Genomic DNA, 14,129 nt, shown 5'->3' with positions numbered 1-14,129 from the left:
AGACGCCCATGATACGCAGACATGCAAAGACTCCTTGCGGGGAGCCCTCTGTGTCTACCTCCACACAGGGACCTTCTCCAGCAGGGCCTGATTCTTCACGAAGATCCTCTCTATTCTCTCTTACGGTTTGGCCCTTGAGAGGACTTGCCTGAAGAAGCGCGGTTATTCGAAGGCCGTGATTGACACCCTGCTCCGCGCGTGCAAGTTCTCAACATCTCTGGCATACATACGGACCTGGAGAATATTCAAAGCCTGGTGCGATGATTGGAATTCCTACAGGACGGTATGAAGAAGGGGTTGTCACTCAACTCCCTCAAGGTCCAAGTAGCAGCTCTCTCCTGCTTCAGAGCCAAAGTGAACGGAATCCATCTATCAGCTTACCTGGATTTGACCCGTTTCCTAAAAGGGGTTAAGCAACTTTGGCCACCCCTAAAGTGGCCGGTGCCCCTATGGAACCTCAATTGGTATTGGACATTTTAGCAGGGGCTTCCTTCAGACCAACGCGTGGTCTGTCACTACGCCTCTTAACATCGAAGATGGTATTCCTGGTGGCAATATGTTCAGCTCATTGCATCTCCAAACTACAGGCACTATTCTGTCGGGAACCGTTCCTTAGGTTCACTCCTGGAACCATATAGCTGTGCACCGTACTCCTCTTTCCTACCGAAAGTGGTTTCCAAGTTTCATTTGAACCAAGCCACCTCCCTACCATCTCCGGATGAACATAAGGACTCGGAAGACTCACGCCTTCTTCGCCATCTAAATATCGGCAGACTACTGGTGCCGATACTGGAAAGATCGGAACCGGTGCGCAAAACGGATTGCTTGTTCGTCCTCCACAGCGGAAAGAATAAAGGAGAAGCGGCCTCGCGGGTGACCATAGCTCGCTGGATCAAGGAAGTAATCAAGGCAGCCTACATAGAGGCAGGAAAGCCCTTACCACTGCAGGTTAAGGCTCTTTCTACTATGGCCCAGGCAGTTTCTTGGACAGAAACCAAGCTTGTCACCCGCCGAGATCTGTCAGGCGCCGATGTGGTTCTCCTTACACACCTCCAGGTTCTACTGCCTGGATGTTCAGCCCCGAGAAGATGCAGCCTTTGCAAGGGCAGTACTAAGTGGGCCACGGGCAGCCTCCCGCCCTGTCCGGGAGTAGCTTTTGTATATCCCACTGGTCCTGAGTCCATCTGGCTACACGCTAGGAAATGGAGAAATTACCTACCTGATAATTTCGTTTTCCTTAGTGTAGACAGATGGACTCAGCATCCCGCCCACGGCTGCCTCAGAGAAGGAAGACCAAGGAAAGCGAACCTCGAGACTAAGCAAATACGGGTAAGCCGTTGCCTACCCTCTAGTTCAAGACACCCGCAGTTTGTCCGGTATTGGCATTAACTGGTTGACTGCACTGGCAGTCTCCGGTTTTTGAAATCAGTTAAATCAAGTTTAATCGGTTTTAATCAAGTTATTTAAGCAACTATATATCCACAGTGGCTTTTTGAAGAGAATGCTGAAGAGCTGAGCTCACCACAGGGGTATATCTAGGGTGACGTCAGCTTTGAAATCTTACTTCGTTTCCCATCTGCTAGCAGAGGAGCACATAACCACTGGTCCTGAGTCCATCTGTCTACACCAGAGCTTTCCAAAGTGTGTGTCGCGACACTTTAGTGTGTCGCCTGCAGTGTGCCGCGCAAGCCCGGTGCACTTGACACACCGGCAAGTGGGAGCCAATGCAGCCGCCGGTGGAGCTCATCCCACTGGCGGCTGAGCAGTGAAATATCGCTGTGCTGTGTGCCGGAGACACACAGCAGGAAGATCGGTAGGACCGTGGTGGAGCTCACCTCACCACGGCCCGAAGAAGAAAAAGGTCACGTCGAAACGTGCAGGTGCTCCTCCTCCTTCCTGCCTACGCGGCCCCGGAAGGAAAATGTTGCCGGAGCCGTGCGGGCAGAAAGCAGGAAGAGCAGGTGCTCCGCCTCCTTTCTGCCCGCGCGGCCCCGGAAGAAAAATGTTGCCGGAGCCGCACGGGCAGAAAAGAGGAAGAGCAGGTGCTCCGCCTCCTTCCTGCCCGCACGGCCCTGGAAGAAAAATGTTGCCGGAGCCGTACGGGCAGGAAGGAAGTGGAGCATCAGCCACGTGCAGAAGAGGAGCAGCGTTGTTGCAGCGGGCGAGAAGAGGAGGAGGCCCGGTAGCAGGGTCTCCACCGCGGATCGGCCCGAGAAGATCAGGGCCGCTGCAGAGCCCATCCTGCAGCAACCCGTGAAGAGGAGGCCCAGAGGTAAGAGAGAAGCTGAGGGCCCGATGAGTTGTGTGCGTGTATGAGGTGAGTTGAGAGATTGGGTGCCTGTATGAGGTGAGTTGAGAGATTGGGTGCCTGTATGAGGTGAGTTGAGAGATTGGGTGTGGGAGTGAGGACCTGAATGTTTGCAGAGACAGCATGTGAGAGCCTGTGTGTGTGTGTGTGAGACAGCATGTGACAGTGAGAGCCTGTGCTTGAGCAAGACAGCATGTGGGAGTGAGAGAGAGCCTGGGTGTGTGAGAGTCAGACAGCATGTGCAAGAGAGAGACTTGTGTATGAATGATTGTATGAGAGAGAGCATGTGAGAGCCTGTGTGTGTGTGTGTGAGAGAGAGAGAAAGCATGTGAGAATGAGAACCTGACTGAATGTATGAGGGAAGAAGATAGATGGAGAGAAAAGAAATAGAAAAAAAAGACAATATGAAAGGAATTGGCAAAAAAATAAGAAAGGGGAGGTGCAACAAAAAATCCTGTGACCAACCGATTAGAAAACTAAGATCAGACAGCAAAGGTAAAAAAAACCAAATAAATTACTTTTTACTGATTGGCACATGTAATCTTTGGTAATGTGCAAGAGTAGCACTTTCTCCATGCGGATCTCACAATGTACGAGATCAACATGGAGGAAGTGGAAGCCCACGGGGCCTGCACAGAGGAGGCAGCAGAATGGGCTTCAGTGCCAATAGCAGCAATCAGCGCCTCCCAAATAGCCATGTGGCAGCAGTGACAGTGGCAGCAGAGGAATGAGAGAGGCTCCGAGGTTGCTGGCAAAAGAAAGAGAGGGGGTCTGCCTTTAGTGTGTGCATGTGTATGAATGGGAGTCTGCCTGGGGGTGTATGTGTGTGAATGCATGGGTGCCTGCCTGAGGGTGTGTCAGTGCATGAGAATGTATGGGTGTCTTCCTGGGGTTTTGTATGTGTGAGAATAGATGCCAGCCTGTGTGTGGTGTATGTGTGTGTGTGTGTGAGAATGAATGTGTGCATGCCTGGGGGATGGTGAGGGAGTGGTGTGAAAATGAATGGGAGCCTGCCTGGGGGTCAGTTTCAGTGTGTGCGAATGATTGGGAACTTGCCTGGGTGTGTGTGTTTGTGTGAGAATGATTGGGAACTTGCCTGGGTGTGTGTGTGTATGTGAGGGAGCCAGAGCGAGTGTGTATGAGAAAATCCAGGGGAGTAAGAGTTTGTGTGTGGAGGGGGAGAGAGTGTCTTAGAGCCTGAGAGTGTGTCAGTGTCTGTGAGAGCGAGAGGTTATGGTGGGTATAAGAGCATGAATGTGTATGTATGTGACAGTGTATGTGTGAGAGAGAATGGACATGTGAGTCTGTGTGAGAGAGGATAACATCCTTATCCTGGACAATATCAGGGTGACTGGAAATCAAGAGCTCCCACGTATGGACAGCAGGGGCTTTTTAGAATCCTTATTAGTTTTAATTATTGGGTGTTATTTGATATATGTGCTGTTTTTAAATATTTTATTGGTGTTTGGGAAATTGTAAAAAATGTATATGATTTTAATTAATAGAAATTCTATTTATCAGTAGTTTTAAAATATTCTTTTATTAGTATGGTTTTACTATTATAACTGATGCTTTATGTTTTTTGATTTTATTTGTTTTATGAGGAATGGTGGTTCTGTTTTTCCATTGTTAATACACAGTCTGGCTTCTTGGGGTTTCCATTTCAGTTTTTGTTTAATTTGTGCTCCTTTATTTTGTATTCTGTATTTGGTGAGGGTCTGTCTCTGCTTTGTGTGTGTGTGACCATGATGAGAGATTCTGCTAGCATAGCGATCTATAGCAATCGGGTTTGTTTTGTTTCCTCAGTAGGTGGTGTATTGGTATTCTAGGACCCAGTGTAATATTTACCTTTGCATTTTCACAGGTAGGGGTATTGTTGTTTGAGTCCTTGGTGTTATTACTGTTATGTTACAATGGGATTGCAGTATAGATTTTGAGTGTCTTTTTTGCGAGGTTTTATTTTAGTTCACAATGTGCCTGGCAGTGGAAGGTGTTTGTGCTGCTGTTACTGTGAGGTGACACCAGCATTTGAAAATATCTTTTACTATGATGAGCTGTAAGGGAAACATCCAAGCTCCTTTGTTTGGGGGAATTTCAGTGGATGCACAGAGTTAGAGAACTGAAGATGCAGGATTTATATTGACATTCTGTCCCTTCCTATAAATTCCAGACTTCACTCTCATAGCCAAATAGAATTAGTTGAATGAGGCTATCAAATAATTATATAGTGTGAAATTGGCCAGCTTTTTAAAATTATGCAGAAGACCCTTTGGGCTTTCTTATTAACACCAAATATTCAAAATCTGTGTTCATCCCATCAAGCTCATATATCTCATTAAAGAGGTAAATTGAATAACACAATAACTTTGTTTTATTATTGTTATTCATAAATTAAAACAATAACATTAATCTTGGAATATTATATATTTTTAATATAAATGAAAGGTTTTCACAAGATAGGTTGTGTCGTGAAACATTTTATTATGTATATATTTAAGGAAACATACATAAATTGTCGAAATACATTTCGTTCGTTTAACCTTTAACCTCCGGTTTGCTAGTAGACTGAATTACTGTGTCCCGAAATTATGTTTGTCTAAAAAGTGTGTCACCATCATGAAAAGTTTGGAAAGCTCTGGTCTACACTAAGGAAAACAAAATTATCAGGTAAGTAATTTCTCCATTAATGGGTCAGGTATTTTTTTTTCTTTTTCTTATCCGCATAAATCATTTGAGTATGGACCTGTAAGACTGTTTTCAACCTTTTGAAGCCGAAAGCACACTTACATTAACAAAAATGTATGGCACTCCAGCCTCTGCAGGGCAGGCAATGCAGACATGGAGTGGACTCGTATGGTCAAAAAAAAAAAAAAAGTGCTAGGTAAAGTACTGAACCCCCCCCCCCCCGCAGTCTCTTCCAAAATTTAAAATGGGGGGGGGGGAGGGGGAGTATGCGGAGACACACCTAGAACCATCACAATGGAGCAATATTCTAGTGACTTTTGAAATTAACTTGCATGCCTCTGTTATGGTATTAGGCTCTTGGGGCTCCCCCACACCAGCAGGTTTAAGCAGATGTGGTTGCACATATATCTATACAAGCCGTTAAGCCCGTTAAAACGGGCTACATCCCTCTGTCTCTCACCTCCCCCTCATTCTCTCTCCCCTCCACCCCCTACCTCCCTCCCTCTCACCCACTCCTCCCACTCCTCCCTCTCCTCCCACTCACTCTCCCTCAGTCCCACTCCCTCCACCCCCTACCTCCCTCCCTCCCTCTCACCCACTCCTCCCACTCAGTCTCACTCCCTCCCTCCCCCCCTCTCTCCCTCCCTCTCACTCTCCCTCAGTCCCACTCCTTCCGTCCCACTCCCTCCCTCCCACTCCCTCTCTCCCTCTCACTCAGTCCCACTCCCACTCACTCCCTCCCACTCACTCAGTCCCACTCCCTCTCTCCCTCTCACTCAGTCCCACTCCCTCTCTCTCCTCCCCTCTCACTCAGTCCCTCCCTCTCTGTCAGTCCCTCCTTCTCTCTCTCCTCCCTCGCTGCCGCCGCCGCTGCCACCGGACGCCACCGCCACCCAACGCCGTCGCCGCTGGACGCCGCCACCCGCCGCCGCCGCTACCACCCCAACGCCGCCGCCGCTGGACGCCGCCGCCGCTACCACCGGACGCCGCCACCACCCAACGCCGCCGCCGCTGGATGCCGCCATGCCGCTGCCACCCGCCGCCGCTGCCACCGGACGCCGCCACCCAACGCCGCCGCCGCTGCCACTGGATGCTACCACCGGACGCCGCCACCCAACGCCGCCGCCGCTGCCACTGGACGCCGCCACCCAACGCCGCTGCCGCTGCCACTGGACGCCACCATTGTTTTTTCTTTTTTTCTGACGCTGGTTCAGAGCGACGTGCTCGCCCGCACATGCGCGGTAGAGCTGGTCTCTACTGCGCATTTGCGGGCCGTCGGTCACAGGCCATTTATAAGGTAGATAGATAAAGAAATGTAAGGAACCATTGGTTTCCTTACCAGAAGGAATGTACTAACAAACATGGGGAGGTTCAAAGAGAGTGTTAGTGTTAAAAGGTTTGGGTTTTACTTCCCCCATATGGTAGCCACAGATGGTGTGTTCTAGCTGTTTATCATCCTCAACCTCCATTAGTCCTCATGGGTTTTAGTTTGGTTTTTCTGAAGGCAGGAGCTGTTTGTCTCCTGTTCTTTATTTTTCTAATTTATCCTTTAAGGATTGTATGTTTTCCCTTTTGGCGGGTCAGCTGTTCACCCTATCCTACTTGTAGCTGTATTACTCTCTTAATCCATTTTTGGGAGACTTCCATTTGTGATACTCTCGTGTGAATAGTGCACAGAGGACTGGGGCATCCCTGTGTGTGGATAAATTATTCAGACTGTGTGCTAACACTCCTCCAGGGTTTGGATCTGTCTGTGACCTGATGCAACAACATTTCAAGCTTCAGTTGTTTATTCTGCCAGAATTTAAAGGTAAGGAAGTTTTCCACCCTTTCATGTTCCCTGTTTTAGAATCAAAAATTTTTTCCACCAGGAGCTGAATGCCTTTGGTACCAGGGATTCAGTTTCCATTATATCGGGAAGAGGCGTCTTTCACATAGCTGAGAAGTAATGTTTTTTTCATCTAAAAAGAGGAATCCCGTCCCTGGCAGAGGGAAGGAGCTGAATTTTATTAAGAACTGTGCATACTGCTGACTGGGGGGTGTGCCCATCTAGTATTTCATAAGGAGAGATCAAGTAATTAAGAAGACTTCAGGAAAGACATGAGAATTGGGGCTTGCGTTCTGATAAAGTATTTGGAACTTTAAGCAGTGATGATAATGGGGCTTGAAAGGAGGATGGAACTATGTTCAATCTGAGTAACTGAGAAGAGAAGGTGAAATGTTAAGTGTGCTTCCAAAGGAATTAAGAGACTTTGCTAGAATGAGTGAGGTCACAAGTTTATTCTTCTTTCTGCTGTCCTATTATTTATTGACTTTATTTAAACTTTAACTTGAGTGCTGTAAATATTCTTCGGTCATCAAATCAACTATCAGTAAAGAAGTTGGAAACCACACTGCTAGGATAGAAAAGACTGTGATTGTAAATGTGGCTTGCAGGAATGGAAAGGGACTTGTACTGAGACTACTGCAAAAGGGCCTTGAAACGATTGTTCCACCCCTCCCCCCAGGTAGCCCTGAAACTCGCATGGTAACTGCTGTCCATGGAGAAACTGAGAGATCTGTCTACAGAAGGGGGGCCATCTCCTTTTTTTTTTGTGCCACATATATATAAGGATGGATCCTCTCACTTGCACCCAGGGGCATGCTGTGTATATAGCATGCGGATAACTGCTGCTGGTTTTTTCCTCCTGTCTTTGCCCATGAATTTCCCCCACCATCTCCATGGCTGCATTGACTCTGGAGGACGAATTACACAGCTTCAACTCATTTTTCTGAACACTTCCTTGGGCGGCAGTCACAAAGTCACAGTTTGGTCCTGTTATGCATAGGGGACTCTCACCTCTCTCCTGCTGCTGCTCTCTACTTCCCTTCCTCCCCATCAGCTGTCTTTTAGCAAGTGTACATTGCCCCTCTGTCCCAGTTCCTCACCCTGCAGACTCACCCCACTCTCTACTACTTGCAGATTTCTGCTCCTTTCCTACTCTGTTCCTCCTCATACACGGACTCCTCTCTCTATACCGTCCTCTATATCCCTTGCTTTGAATTCTCCCTCTGTTTCCTGGCGAAAGCAGAAGTCTGTGTTATTTGTTAGTTACCTTGGCTGGCACATTTGACTGCAAGAGCTCCTCCACCGTTGTCGCTCCCAATACTTGGTGAGACCCATCCAGTGCTCAGTGTATGCTCGACCGTCTCTCTCATCCTGGGTACAGGATAGAGGCTGTAAGGACTCAGGAGAAGGGGATAAGGAGGCGATGCTGTGTTCAGTGTGTGTGCTGCACAAAGCGGGGCCTGTCTATCAGAGGCGGCCTGCATGCCGCCCATTAATTCCCATACTCTGAGGCTAATGCTGTAGCTAGGAAGGTGAGGCTTGCGTGACTATACATATGCTAGAAAAGAAGCTCCTGCATGTTTAAGAGCCACCACTGATCAGCAGAGCCTGGGAGCATCAGGGAGTGGTGACTCTGCTGTGGCACACCTGATCAGGTCTGACGGCACACTGGTTGGGAAACATTGCTTTAAGAATCTTAAGTGGGTGTGTCACTTTGTGCAGTATATAATGTTCTCTCCGAGTGGCATTTCTGTCCATTACGTTAGCTGCTGACAGGCTAGCTTCATTATGAATTGGAACTGCATGGATAATTCACTTTCCATAATTGCAGCTCTCTGGGAGTGTATTTGGTAAGCACTCAATTACTTTTACTGATTCGGTTATGAGTAGTTGTTCCAGAGAGACCTTGGCTGACCTTGGATGTGTACTGTATTTTTCGCTCCATAAGACGCACCTGACCATAAGATGCACCTAGGATTCAGAGCAGGAAAAAAAAAAAAATGGTGTGCTAAACCAGCTCTGTACCCAGGCGTCTGTGCGTCTTATGGAGCAAATTAGGGGAGGGCATAACATTTTTTTTTTACCCCATTTCATTTTCAGGTCTGGGGAGGGCCATTTCTGTCCACTCCCCGGATCAGAAAACTTTTATCGTTCTCTTTGTTGAAAAAAAACAACACCCCCCCCCCCCCCCCCCCCATACCAACCCTTTAAATTTAACTTTAACCCTCTACCCTCCTGACCCCCCCCCCCCACCCCCCCCAAGACTTGCCAAAAGTCCCTGGTGGTCCAGGAGCAATCTTCTGCACTTCGGCCGTCGGCTGCCAGTATTCAAAATGGTGCCGATAGTCTTTACCTTTACTATGTCACAGGGGCTACCAGTGCCATTGGTTGGCCCCTGTCACATGGTAGGAGCAATGGATGGCCGGCGCCATCTTGGCATGAACCCCCTCAGAGATATCCTCCTTACACTCAGACTCTGCACAAACTTCATCCATCTGCGATGAGGGTGAGCCAGTTCTGTGGGGGTCTAATTGCAGCAGGATCCCCTGGAGGCGACCTTATGTCTGGGCTAAGCAGCACTCTCGAACTGGGGAGAGAAATGAGAGCATGGACTCCCTTCCCACTCTATCCAATGACCCTTGTCCAGACTGCAAAGATTCCCACATCACTAATGTCTCCATGGGGCCAGGAGAGACATGCAAACTGGTACCGCAGGGTGAGTTTCCAGTTGCCCCTTTTCTTTACCTGACCATACCTAGAAATTGAGGAAATTCATTGAGAAAAATCACAGGAAAATGTCAGAAGAATGTCAGAAGAATGTGAGTGCGACCGTTCCTTATGGTGCCATTTTGAATCTCCCTCTTTGGGGTTTTTTTTTGGGGGTTTTTTTTTTTAACAGAACCACAGGCTTTACTTTACATGGAACTTCTACAGATAAGGCTTTCTCTGGAGACCTGTTTTGGAGGTGACACATCGGTAAATAAATCAGAAGATGGAGGCTGCTATTTAGTCCCCACAAATATTTTCTGCTAACATATCCTATAGCCCTCTTCATTTTCATAACATGCTGATAGGTTCATATCTGTAGAATTATTGTTTGAATAACTTATTTTTTAAACAAAGTTTGGACCTTAGTTACTAAGTATTTTACCATAGATATAAAATGGGAGAAAAGCTCTAGGCCCCTTTAAAAGTAGCAGTGTAGCCTGCAGTTTTGCTGCAGGTATGAGCGTGAAAGAGTAAAACTTTACCGGTTTGGTAAATTTAAAAATAGAGCGCCAGTGAATTAGGTTCTGACCAAAATTCTGGGGGCATAGGACAATAGCATCACCTGTTCCCTCTCATTTCCTCCTGTAGTCACTGGTCAGAGACTGAGCCACCAAGTGGATATTACTTGAAAATTGAATTTACAAAAACTATTAAAATGCATTATGCCAACTACCGCAGCAACAATAACCATGCTTCCTTTTGTAATATTATGAGGTTAAAAAAAAAATCCCACTTATTTATAATATGGAATTTGGATCCCACCCCATTTTTTAAAATATATATCCAAGAATTTCAGGGACCCTTTTTTTGTTCTTATGACTCTTATCCCCCACATTTTGATCTTCTGTCCTGTATTGGGCTTCCCTATATTTTTTTTCCTCCATATTTCTCTTTGCCTTTGCCTTGCTTCTTCCTTGCTATATTTCATAGTCATGGGATGACATAACCATCCCATGATGATAATTGTGGCTGCAAAATTCAGTCTTTCCCGTGAAATTGGCCTGTTCCTATGGTATTGGCATGGGAGACTAAGGGCTTGGGCCAAAGTGAAAATATGCCGTTCTTCCAAGTTCATGGCATCATCGGTAACATCAGCAAGCCCCGGACAACGTGTGCAACATGCGGGAACCAGCAAAATTGCAGCCTCCTCTCACTTCCCAGCCCTACCGCAGCTAGGGGAAGCTTCGGTCTTGCTCCCTGATGAGCCCTGACCTGTGGCAGAATGCAGCCTCCCGCAGGCACGCTGCTCTGCCTGCTTTCTCTCTGACTACTGCAGTGGGAGGCAGCTAGCTGACCTTTTGCTGTCCAGAACAGAGGGAGTTCTAAACGGCAAACACAAGATGTCTGTTGGGGGGGAGTGGGCATATTCTTCCCTTTATCCCTTTCTGTTCCCTTTCCCTCCCTGTCCTACTACTGTCACCCACCTATTCTGGTATTCCTCCCCCCACCCCTCCTCACTCTTCTTCCTCACTTTATCTCCCCCCTTGGGCTCTGACCTGGTCTTCCTGCTGCTGGTGGAGCTTGAGAACCGCCACCTTCCCTTCTGCTGCTTTCTTCTTTCTTTCTAGCACAGGTAGGACCTGGAAAATGCCAGTGGCCCTTCTGCTGCACCTGGGAACATTACCAGCCCTTCTGCTGCCGATACTTCCATTTATTTTCTTTTCCTGGGCTGGTGGGGCCCGGGAAGCCCACCAGCCTTTCTGCTGCCAGCACTGCCACAATCACTGGTCCTATGGTACTGATGCCACTGCGCCTCCCTCGCTGTGTGCAGTCGTCTTCACTGCTCCAGGTGAGGCCATTATGTGCATAAAAATATGCCTGTATGACACAGTGCTCACCTGGCAAAAAAAAAAAGCATTATTTAAATTGCAAATATATGCAAAATTTTGCAAGTTTGCCACAGAAATTTCTAAAAATCTGCCACAGAATGTGCTGACTCTTGCCACAAAATCTTGAGAAATCTGAGAAATCTGCCACAGGGAAACCAAGGGCTCTAAACATAATGCAAAAGATGCCAAATCAATTCCAGCGGTGACCATGGCAGTGAGTTTGTCTGACTTTTCTTAATTTACTTCATTTATAATAGCTTAGCAAGTCATGTATCAAGTTTTATGTTTAAAACCGTAATATTACTCTTACATATGTTTTTGCAAATGATGGGGCACATCTGAGAGCTCACATTTGTGACTCCAATGGCTGCTTCAGGATAGTCCTTCAGGGTAACAACAAATTACTGCTGTAGTTTTCCTTGTGTGATGGATCGTTGTTATTGGTCAGTATATCTGCAGGGTGTATCACTGTGAACATTGCTATAGTCAGTTTGTGTGGAAATGTGGTATCTTCTATTCCAGTTCCTATAACGGCCCTGCTAACTAAGAAAACTTTCAGACAGCTCCGCGTGGCCACGTATACACACGTATCAGATACTCATGTATTATAATACATGCATATCTCTACCCCGCAACATACATCAGGATGTATGCTTGTGTGCGAACACGTGCAATGCATCAAAAGCCTGTACGTTTTCTACCGATTTAAAAAAAAAAAAATATACGCAATGTATATTTTACATGCAAAAATAAAGTATTTATTTATTTATTTTTAGATTTTTATATACCGGTGTTCCTGTATTAAAATACAGATCACATCGGTTTACATTGAAACATAAAAATTACGCCAAGAGGCACAAACAAGTATGCCTTGTTTGTGTAAAGCCCCTGCTTTAAAATATGCGTGCGTAATTGAAATTACCAGTTTTCAGATTCCTTCACAGTTTCGCCCAGTTCTTCTCCAGGTCGTTGAGATCCTCCTAGTTCACTCACACCTGTCATCCGACTAATGGTACACAGCAAACAAGCCTGCTATCAGTGACATAAGATTATTAGCCGGTGTAAAATGACATGAGTAAGTTGCTAAATGTACGTGCGTAACTGTCTGCCCCACCCTGGAGCTCCTCTTTTTATGCGTGGATATGTGCATGCAAAACGTAATGACCTCTGCATGCTTTCAGTATTTTATAAAATAGAACAGAATGGACTGAGTACAAGCTACTTACACGTGCAAGTGCTTTAAAAATAAACCTCATAGTATTTTAGCTACTCTTACCCTTCAGTTTGAAGTTGAACTACAATTAGGAAAATTTCAGCCTGGTTAGTTTGGTAGAATTTTCTCTTTTTTTCCCTTAGATTCACTGGGGAAATTTTGTCAAAATGTTTTCCCAGTGAATCTGGGAATACCTGGTAGATTTGATGTGGAATTGCCAATAAGCAGGAATCCACAGTGAATTTGCTGCAGCTTTTATAAATTGGACAACCTGCTTGAACTCAGTGTAGAAACAGTTTTAAGGAAGGTGAATGCATGTTTTTAATTTTTTTTTTAAGGGGGATGGGTAGTTTACTTAACTTTCTTGTGGGTTTGAGTTTGCAAGCTGTTTTTTGAAAGGTTCACGCATTCCCCCACTACCTCATGAGTGGCAAAGAACAGGCAGTAGCAATATATATGGGCCCTGCAGTGTACTTGGTCTGGAGCAGGCACCTTAGTCTTTCCATTGAAAGCATATATTATTGTACCAGCTATGATACAGAGGGTGGGGTTTTTTGGAGGGAGGGACGGTTAGGGAGTGATGTGAAGAATTGTGCATTGGGAACTGGACTGACCCCAGTTTTATTTCATATAACCCCTTAATGGCATTTGGTCATTTACTGACCTGAGCTGGATCTACAACTACCACTATTATTTATCGTTTCTACTATGTGTGCCAGTTCCATGGAGTTTACAGTTGAAGCAGAGACATCATTCCCACTGTTATCCAGTCCCTATAAATTTGCATTTTTATTGTGTACTGACTTGGATCTGATTTTAAAATCATTTTCCCTTAGCACAAAGTGGCAGAAAACAACTTTTATAAATTGGGTCCATTGTGCTGCATAAAAAAAATGTATATGGAGTTTAAAAGAGCAGGGACTAACTATGTTTATTTAAAATTCTTTTATTCTGCTGCCTCCATACAATAGTTTGGTGTGGATTACAAATGACCATCATAAAATTTTAAGACCAACAATAAAAATATATATAAAATACAGACATACACTTAAAATTGTTGAAAAGCTGCAGATTACAACACAGGCATCATCCAAATGGTATCTGAAAAAAGACTGCCTTCAACGCTTTTCTAAAGTCTTTTAACGCCTCTAATTGCTTCACCTCCTGTTGAATTTTATTCCATTCACTTGGAGCAACTACAGCAAAAGCACGACCTCTAGTTGTAGCTAGCTTGAAATTCCTTACAGATGGAACCTCCGACAAATTAGACTGTATGGAGCGTAAAGCACGGGAGCGTAAAACACGGGAAAGAATATATGGTCTTATCAAGTCACTCAAAGCACAAGAGGGAGAGATCATTGACAAATTTTAAAACTATGGTCATAAGTCTAAATTTACTTCTCCATTTAATAGGAAGCCAATGTAACTCTCTCAAAATTGGCATTATGTGTTGACTTCTAGAAATTCCCTTCAAAACCTGTGCAGTGGAATTTTGTA

At 45.8% G+C, this 14,129-nt stretch overlaps 1 protein-coding gene across 2 annotated transcripts in view; it reads left to right on the top strand.

The window, feature by feature from the left end:
* The window catches only part of MTERF3 (mitochondrial transcription termination factor 3), an 86,726-nt gene that overhangs the window by 40,386 nt on the left and 32,211 nt on the right, over positions 1-14,129 (top strand). The window lies entirely within an intron of this gene.

The sequence above is a fragment of the Rhinatrema bivittatum genome, chromosome 2, assembly GCF_901001135.1.
Source record: "Rhinatrema bivittatum chromosome 2, aRhiBiv1.1, whole genome shotgun sequence".
NCBI classification, from domain to species: domain Eukaryota; kingdom Metazoa; phylum Chordata; class Amphibia; order Gymnophiona; family Rhinatrematidae; genus Rhinatrema; species Rhinatrema bivittatum.
This window is presented reverse-complemented; position numbering and strand designations above follow the sequence as displayed.